At 41.1% G+C, this 10014-nt stretch overlaps 1 pseudogene; it reads right to left on the bottom strand.

Moving 5' to 3' along the window:
- Positions 1–5720: 5720 nt before the first annotated feature.
- On the bottom strand, positions 5721–6620 carry LOC141517837 (large ribosomal subunit protein eL6-like; annotated as a pseudogene).
- Positions 6621–10014: the final 3394 nt, after the last annotated feature.

Here is a 10014-nt window from a genome sequence, read left to right as displayed (position 1 = left end):
CTAAGTGACTTGTCCAGGGTCATATAGCAAGTAAGTGCTGAGGTCACATTTGAGCTCAGGTCTTTCTGACTCCAGGATCAGCTTTCTATCCACTGTGCCCCATAGCTACCACCATCATTTTAGAGGTGACCTGGCAACATCTCTCTAGGTGAAAACAACCTAAAACAGTGAAGGCAGATCTCTGAGCCCAGGGAGTCAGAAAAGCCCAAGGATTAAGAAAGGCAGGGGCACTATGGCAGACCTAAACTTTATATTTCACGCAGGACGGAGCTTGGTCCACATTAGACACTTAACAAATGTTTGTTGAATGAATGAATATCATGAAGCAGTAGTGATGGCAAGGTTCCTTCTTGCTGAGAACAAAGACTATGGATCAGTTCTGGAAAGGAGCCTCTTGGAAAATGATCATAGTGAAGGGTCATCTCTGGGCTCCCTCCCACAACTCACCTTGGTCCAAGCTTGTTGAGACCCCAGGTAGGAGCTGAGAGATGCCTGGCCTCTCTAGTTTTATAATTTTTCCAAGTTCACAACTTGGATGTACCAGAAAAATCACAATTCCAACAAGCTAAGTGAGGATGTTATGTAGATGATTAATGGGAACAAAGAGATAGAGGAAGTCTTTTCTTTGAGGCAACCTCCACATCTCCACAGGCTTTTTCATATTAATTGGAGCTATTCAAGACTCAGGCCTCTTTCCAGGAGCCTATTGTTTCCCTTATCAATGAAAGTGCTTCTTTAATCTCAGTCACTAGTCCAATATACATTTATTAAGAGCTTATTGTATGTATTGCACAGTTCCAGGCCCTGGGGAGGGATACAAAGAAAGCCAAAAAATAGGTCCCTGTTCTCTAATTTGGGATTCATGAAAACAATTATGTACAAACAACATGTATATGAGATAATAGGAGATAATCAAAGGAGAGAAGGTACTAGCTTTTAGGGGGATGAGGAAAGTTTCCTTATTGAAATGAAATTTTTGCAAGTACTTTTCCCCTTCAGAAAGAGCACACCTATATACTGGTACCATTTCCACTCCTTGGTTTGGTTTTTCTCCCCGTCTCCTCCAGGGTGAGCTTGAGGTTGAACCTTCCCCCCAATTCTAGGCAGCCTATGAACAGGCTGGTCTGCCACATAAACTAAAGAAGGCTTCCAGGATGGAAACAGCCCTTTCCTTTGGACCACGTGCTAAGGATGTCCTGTCTCCAACCCAAAGAAGAAAAGCAGATTTGAAAAGAGACAAGCTGAATTGGAAACCTTTGAGTGAGAAGGGACCATTTTTTTACAGATGAAGGAAAAAGAGGACTGGTCTAAGGTCACATGGAAGCTCAGTGGCAGAGAGTAGCTTAAATACTATCTGTTAAAATCTACTGAAAAGATGTAATACTCCAAAGCCTTAGCCCTTTTGAGACTCTTGCTCTGGATCTATGGGCCTGATAGAGTTTCTGATGATGTTGATAATCATTCCCATGCTTGAGTATGTATGAATTGAACCTTGGATTGGAGATGCTTGAAATTATCTCACAGATTCAGACTGACAGAGCTTGAGGTAAACAAGACAATTCTAATGATGCCTTTTTTTCATAGTACACCATTATTTATTTATTTATTTATTTGCTTACTTATTTATTTATTTTTTAGGTTTTAGCAAGGCAATGGGGTTAAGTGGCTTGCCCAAGGCCACACAGCCAGGTGTCTGAGGTCAGATTTGAACTCAGGTACTCCTGACTCCAAGGCCATTGCTCTATCCACTGTGCCACCTAGCCGCCCCTACAGTATTAATTATTGAAGCCTGAGGCTGATCCAAAGCAAAACCTAAAGAGAGCGAAGTTGGTCTTTCTCTGTTCTGTGTCTGCTCTACCCATGTATTCAGGTCCTTCTGGGTACACCCAGAGTCTGGATCTGGAGCAGAACACACGTCCTGGTTTCCACTCCAGGCTTCCTGGCCCAACTATGAACATTTTTACAGCTTCAAGAGGGCCCTGCCTCATCCCTGTCCCTGATATCTGGGCCTTGTATGGCAACTCTAGTAAGAAGGCAGAGAACCAAGACAAGAAAACATCCCATATCATCTAGCCCAGTTTGATTCCTTAATTGCTTCCTGGGTTTGCTATATGAATGCTTTAATTTCTTGTATTTCATTTTGGCCTAATAGAATGAAATAAGCTCCTTGAAGGCAGGGAATTTTTCCATTTTTGATTTTTAGATGAACAATGACAAAAATAAATAAAGAAATGAAAATAGCATCACACAGAGGCACATGGTGGAGAGTGTCAACAAGCTACAAGTTGCAACAGGATTGTCCTGGTGCCTTCACTATTCAGAGGCCATTGTTAAATTTTCAGTGTGAGAAGGCAGCTAGGTGGCTCAGTGGATAGAGCACCAGCCCTGGAGTCAGGAGAACCTGTCTTCAGATTTGACCTCAGGCACCTGATGTTTACTAGCTATATGACCCCGAGTCAGTTACTTAACTGATTGTCTCACCCACTCCCCACAAAAATTCAGTGTATGTACACTTTAGATATGTGATTGCTACAGATATGGATTTTATTTATTGTTCTGTTGACTGTCTAAACTTAAGAAAATGTTAATGATGCAGATTCATAATGCAGAATAAATACTGTTAATAATGCATATTATATATATATATATATATATATATATATATATATATATATAAAATCTTATAAAATATTTACCAGAACGCTCTTGTATGCAATCAAGACCCTGAAAGAAGAGAAGTAAAGATGTGATCAAGGAATTTTATAATAAGAAAATATGGGCTGGTTATGTGGTAAGGATGAGAGATGATCAACAGATAGTGAATATTCCATAGGTGTCCTCATGATATCAGGAGACATTGAAGGTTTCCAGAATGTGAGGGCATGAACATGTTTTTGTCCTGCTTTGTAACCACAGTGTTTAGCACATGTTGTTCTTGTTTAGTCATTTTTCAGTTGTGTCCCACTCTTCCTAACCTCTTTTGGGATTTTCTTGGACATAATACTAAAGGAGTTTGCCATTTTCTGCTTCAGCTCATTTTACAGATTAGGAAACTGAGACAAATAGTGACTTGTCCAGGGTCACACAGCTAGTGAGTGTCTGAGTTGTTCAGATCTGAACTCAGGAAGATGAATGAGTCTTTATGACTGAGCCCAGAGAGCTCTATACACAATTGTGCCACCTTCCTGCCCTGATTAGCATTTAGTAAGTGCTGGATAATACTTGCTGACTTCCCCATTTTGTGGAATTTTTGAGAGGACATAGATAATAATGGCACAAGATGGGCAAGTATGGATAACTTTTGATCTATATTTTTGGAAGATATATAAAATCAGTGAGATCATGGATCCATTTGAGTATTTCCAGTGGCAAGCACATGCATAGCTGAATTTAAGTTCACTTGAATCAATCCCTTAGGCTGCTCTGGCCTTTTATGGAATACAAGGGGATCTTGTAACCTGGGTAGTGCTTGGAAGGTCAGTTGATACGGGAGATATATTTGGGCCAAAGACTTTTTTCCACATGCTTCAAATCATACCACATGACCCTTCTCTGCCCCCAAAGAGAACTAACTCTACTGACAACAATCTTTTCCCCTTGCTCTTCCAGTATGTACAGTAAGAACACCTGCAGGTGCTAGCCACAGTGGGACTGTTATGCTGCCTTCTCAAGCATAACATCATAATATCTCAACTGCCTTCCTCCCTCCTGCCCATTTCTCCCATTGGAGAGTCCTTTCTGGGACCACCATTTTGAGATAAGCTGGCCATTCATCTTTCCTGCCCTCTTGTCTTTGCATCTGACTCTATGAACTTTACTAACCAAACTCTAGACCCATCTTCCCACCTTCCACATCTCCTATTCAGCTCCCTTTTATGTTGTCTTCTGAAGACAAAATGAAAACTCCTTAAGGGCAGAACTGTCTTTTTTTTTTTTTTAGGTTGTTGCAAGGCAGTGGGGTTAAGTGGCTTGCCCAAAGCCACACAGCTAGGTAATTAGAAAGTGTCTGAGGCTGGATTTAAACTCAGGTACTCCTGACTCCAGGGCCAGTGCTCTAGCCACTGTGCCACCTAGCCACCCCAGAACTGTCTTTTTTGTTGTAGAATTTGTATACAAACATTGCCTGGCACCTTGTAAGGGCTTAACAAATGCTTATTGTTTGCCTGGCTGTCATTTCCACCAGCCTATTAAAAAATACTTAATCTTCACTCCATCTTTATCAGTCTTTGTACCATCTCCAGCTCTCCTCTTCTCTTCCATCTATCTGGCCTGTGCTGCAAGGGTCACTTTCTGTAAACACTATGGTTAGTGTAGCTATTTTACCCCTTGTTTGTTCTCCCAATGGAAGCCTTAGGCAATGTTTGTTTTTGTTTTTTTGGCTTTTTCTATCAAAAGACTCTGGGGCAAAAATTAAGTTGAGCTTTTTTCCCCACTGGAGGACCCTCCACTAAGGTGACATTCAACTGGAGAAGAAATGCAAGAGACAGAGTAATGAAAAGCCACAATTTTATGACTATATGGAGGAGTAGCAAAGGGGGTTCTTGGAGAATTTTGAGTCTCAAATCTTCCACTTTGTGACCTCTGACAATTCAGGACCACCCTGAGTCTATTTCACCTCTGTATAAAGGCATAATAATCCCTTCCTGCCCTCCTCTCAAAATTTTGTGAAAATTAAATGGAATGATAGATGTGAAAGTATATGGGAACATAAGGATTGAAAACTACAAGGGGTGTTCCCTTCGATACTAAAGTTGGAACAATACAGAGATTAGTATCCGGCCCATGCAAAGATGACACACACATTTATAAAAGATACAAGGGCTCCTCATTTTGTACAACAGGAAAGTGAAGATACCCAAGGTTATATGATTTCTCTTTGACTAGTGTGGTCCTCTTCAATATTGAATGTGAGTTAAACTATGAAAAAGTACTCAATTCATTTGCTTTTAAAAAAATAACAAAAATAGCATAATTTTCTTCAATAAACTCAATAAATGCAATTACTAAGATTGGTTCCATTAGGTTAGGAAGAAAGAAGGGGATACATGTGTGTCTGGGGAGGCCTTTCTCACAACAAAGGGTCACCCTCCTCACAATGAGGAAAAAGTAATAGATGGGCAGCCCCTCCCTCTGTTTCCCTACCAACATGGTTAGGAGGAGCCTTCTTTGATTGAAGATCCATTCATTCTCTGTTCTGCCATCTTCAACCATTGTGCAATGGGATCTTTATAAGGAGATGTTTGGCTCCAACTGGGGTCTTCTTCTTCCACTCAGAATGTTGTGAGAGGTAGTGGGTGGGTAGAGGAGGTATAACACAATGGGAGAGTTAGAAGTGGGGGCCTGGTGAGGCAGGCATGGAAGAAGAGATAGAAAGACCTCCAACATGCCCCATCCCATCACCTGGCCTCTCTGGATTTCATCAACCACAAATTACATCCTGGCTCTGCCTCAGTGGAAATAGATCCAGAATTGGAAGGGGCCGGGGGAGAAAGGAAAGGGGAGGGAAGAGGTCCCTCCAGGGTACCTCATGGAAGGCGCCATTCCAAAGGTCTCCTATTCCCAACCATAGAGCCTATGTGCCTCTCAGAGGATGATATCATTGTTGACTCATTCCTATGATGGAGGTTCTTTGTGTTGTGGCTTTCCCTGAGACTGAATTTGAGTATTGTATCCCCTAACATCATTTTCTCCTAAATCATGTTTTCATTGATTTCTTTTTCGCTATTCCAAATATTTTAATAAGAGTTCTCTGCAAGGCATTTAGAACACCAATTTGTGAGGATAAACTCCATTGGAGAGAGAGAATACAGAACGCAGGTAAACAGTGGAGCTGAGGAATTTTCTTGATTTTGGGCAGGAGCTGAGAGTCCACTGCTTTCTGATCAGCCTTGCACTGCTCTGTAATCTCATATTTCTCTTTCTCTGTGTCAAAAATCTCTCCTTCTTGGTGTCTGGGTTTACAGAGCCTCTTCTTCTTAAAGTAAGCATCAGTAAGATGATTTGGAATTTTTACACCAGAAAGGTTAACCCTAGTAGAGGTGGCAATGACAAGTTTCTGATGGGTCCTTCGTAGAGGAACACGATTGATGGTCAGAGGTCCAGTCACCAGTAGCAAACCACTAGCCAGCTGCTTCAGGAAAACCACGCACTTGCCCCTGTGTCGGCCAGTGAGCAGAATCAGAACTGTGCCTGGGGTGATGCTACAGCGAAGTTTCCTCACATGCTGGCTGAAGGGTTTTTTTGCCATGACTTAGGAGTTTCCTCGGCACATCTTCAGTAGGGTAATACCTGGGCATTTTGCAAATCTTTACCACTCGGTTTCCTCCATTTTTATCACCACCAACTGGCTTTGAGATAGTAGCAGGCACCCTGTCTTTCTTTTTTCCTTTCAATCCCGGTTTCTGGTGCAGCATATTTCCGCTTGTACATGGCTCTGTGGGAATACATTACAGACCTGGAGTATCTGCCGATCCCTTGGGCCAAGACTGGGTTTAGACTGCAATGCTTTCGAGGTTTTTTCACCACCTTTTCAGCCCCATCTTCCTTTTTGGCCTTCCTTTCCTTTTTTTCCTTTCTGACCTTCTTTTCCTTTGGAGGCTTTGGGGGGGGTTGTCCACCATCTTGAGAGAAGGGGAAAGAGCTATTGCATGATTTATTAGTGAGTTTTAGGAACTCCTGTTAGACTTGAACTGCTTGTATTTACAGAGCTTAGCTTATGCCTATAGCTGTGGAAGACATAATAGATTTACTCATATCCTCAAAAAAAGTGACAAATAGAAACCCATTCAAAGGATGGTACGGAACTCAAAGACCATGCCACTTGAGGACTGGTTGAAAAATGAAGGTTTCTTAGCCTAAGAAGTAGACAGTTTCACTATGCAATAGAGAAGGGAAGAGGAATGGGTGGAGGAAGAGCATCCCTATTTTCAAATATTTTAAGGGGAAATCATATGGAAGAGGGAGTAGATAGATATTCTTTGTGGGAAAGGATGAATGATTGAATGATTAAATAAATATTTGTCAGGTTCTTACAATATACCAAATACTCTGTAGAGTTTATAATGAAAATTACTGTGCTTTAAAAAATGACCAATATGAAGAGAAAAAAGGAAGCATGCTTAAAGGATTACTGTGAAATGATACAGAATGAAATAAGCAGGGTTAAGAAAAACAATATACACAAAAACTAAATTATTACTATAATGCAAACAGAAAGAACCACCACAATACAATCAAAAGTGCATGTTGCAGGGTGGGGGGGCTGGGTGGTGTACCATCCCTGGAGTCAAGAGTACCTGGGTTCAAATCGGGTCTCAGACACTTAATAATTACCTAGCTGTGTGGCCTTGGGCAAGCCACTTAACCCCATTTGCCTTGCAAAAACCTAAAAAAAAAAGTGAATGTTGCAAAGGAGAGATAGGAGAAAACATTCCTATCTTACCACTCTGCAAAGGTGGGAGATCCTGTACCATTTGTCTTCAGACTTTTTCGATGATTTGATCAGTTTTACTGAATTTTTTGTCTTTTTTTTTTTAATTTAAAAACAATAGTTATATGGGATGGCTTTCTGGGAGGAGGAGAAGATACTAGGGGAAAGATCTCACCCAAAGCTAAGGGAGAACATTCTAACAAGCAGAGATGTCCAATAGTAGGACAGATTATCTCATGAAGTAGTAAGTTCCCTGCTATTGGAGGTCTAGCTGTGGATGGATAATTAGCTGTTAGAGCAGTTACAAGTGTAGAGGAGATTCATCTGAGTGGTAGATGGCTTAAGTAGGTGACTCTTTAGTCCCTTCCAAGTCTGGGATTCCATGAATATATGTGTTTAACTTCAGAGAAAGGGATATCTGGCTTAGTCAGCAGTTGTTTGTTTGTTTCAAGGAGGTTATTTTATGGAGGCTTAGATTGAGGACCTGAGAGAAATAAGGTAAAAAATGGAAAATAGGGGCTAGAATATTTAAATACTTAAATGTCAAGTGAAGGAGTTTGGCCCTGGATGGCTTTCAAAAAATGATTCTTTACTGTGATCCAGAGATCCTTGGGAATCCTTCAGACCTTTCAGGGGGTCTATAAAATGATATATCAATTATTTTTTCAAAATAATACTAAGGGTGTTTTCATTTCTACTGCATTAGGTATCTATTGATACAAACACATAAACAAAACTCTTTGGAGGGGGGAGGGGGAAGGGAGTAAAAAGATTCCTGACACCAGAGCTTCTGATGACTGTTGCTGCAGAGTAGGAGTCATTGGAGAGTCTTGACTTGGGCTGCCTCCTCCCAGACCACCAAAAGCAATCCCCAAGTGTTTATAGCCTTGTTGTTCTCCCTAGTTCCTCTTTCAAATACTCCCAGGCTATTTCTGTCCATTCCAAAGGATCAGATGAATGGTGGATCTAGTTTTGTAAGGGGCCAGTTTCTCAACTTGAGCTAATGAGTCTTCTGCCAACCTACCATATTTTCAGGTGTTCTCATTAAGAAATTATATTCCAATCTGAAACATAACAAACCTGTATTAGTATTCATGGAATATAACACTATTCAAAGAGGTACCTGGTTACTCTACTATCTCAAAGGAAAGACATAACGTGTCTTGGTGGTTGTAAGTTTTTGAAAGCTTGTCCTGTGAAGGTTTCTCAAGACTAAATTTACCCACTATGCCCTCTGCTCCACCATATGACTATCTCTTGTCCTTCCAGCAAGGGGTACAGTTTATGTGAACTTTTTTTTTAGGTTTTTGCAAGGCAAATGGGGTTAAAGTGGCTTGCCGGTGCTTTATCCACTGCGCCACCTAGCCTCCTCTGATGTGAACTTCTAAATAACTTTTCATCACCCAAAGAAATAAGTCCCAGTCATTCTACTCATGCCCCAGTAACAGACTTTTGTGGCTATTTTCTCACTTCGGGTTCATGCACCCATACCACAGACATTCTGACATTAGAATGTTCTTATGAAATTAGAAGTTGGAAATTCTGAATGGCTGTGTAATCACAGGCAAGTCATTTGAGTCTTAGAACACACTTTTCTTGAAAATTCAACATAAAGTCATTTTCTACATTGTTTTTTCCCTGAACTCTTCAGTTACTTGTGCCTCTTCCCCCAAATAATTGTGTGGTCTGCGTGTGTGTGTGTGTGTGTGTGTGTGCGCGCACGCGCACGTACACTTGTGGATATATTATCTGCCCTATGTGCAAGGCCTGCCCCAATCACAGAGGACAAATATAAATAAGACAATTCCAGCCCTCAAGAAGCTTACATTCTAGTAAAAGAAGACAAATAGGAGGATACAGGGACAATAGCCAATGTTTCTATTAGGAGGTGATGACCAGAATATCATTTTCTTGATGGTTAAGAGTTGTCTTACTTTTATCTTTATATCTTATGAATCTTGCACAAAGTCTGGCCCAAAGTAAATGCTGGAGAAATGATTGAATATGTTTCCCAATCTGTAAAATGGACATGATACCTGGCAACTGTCCTCAGAGTTGGGGGCAGAATGATGAAATCATTCAAATGGTCTGTGCAGAGTACCAGGGATAGGATCTAAATAGGATATCAAATTGTATAAAAGAACAGGCTCAGCCACCAAGATTCCTATGAGATAATGAATATCTGAGCCATTATACAATAATGGACTTTTAGACAATAGAGAAAAGAGTTAGAGAAGCAACCTTGAGTCTAAGTGAGTAGGACCAGAACCCAGATTTGGGGAGGGGAGAAGTTGGAAGAAAGCAAGACAAAAGTAGAAAGATAAAGGGGAGGAGGAAATAGGGACACTCTGACTCTATCTCTGTCTCTGTCTCTCTCTCTCTCTCTCTCTCACACACACACACACACACACACACACACACACACACACACAGAGGATGCCTAGATTAGTACAGTATGGACAGCTGCCTCAAAGAGCAGCTGGAGCAGTCGGGCAAGGTCCTTTTTAACAATGTAGGCAGGATGTTCCTCACCGTCTGTTAGCAGACTTCTTTCACCCTGACCCTCTGGACACCAATCTCTAGCC

Source organism: Macrotis lagotis, chromosome 1 (genome assembly GCF_037893015.1).
Source record: "Macrotis lagotis isolate mMagLag1 chromosome 1, bilby.v1.9.chrom.fasta, whole genome shotgun sequence".
Classification (NCBI taxonomy): Eukaryota; Metazoa; Chordata; class Mammalia; order Peramelemorphia; family Peramelidae; genus Macrotis; species Macrotis lagotis.
Note: the sequence above shows the minus strand (reverse complement) of the source record. Positions and strands in the feature narration are given on the sequence as shown.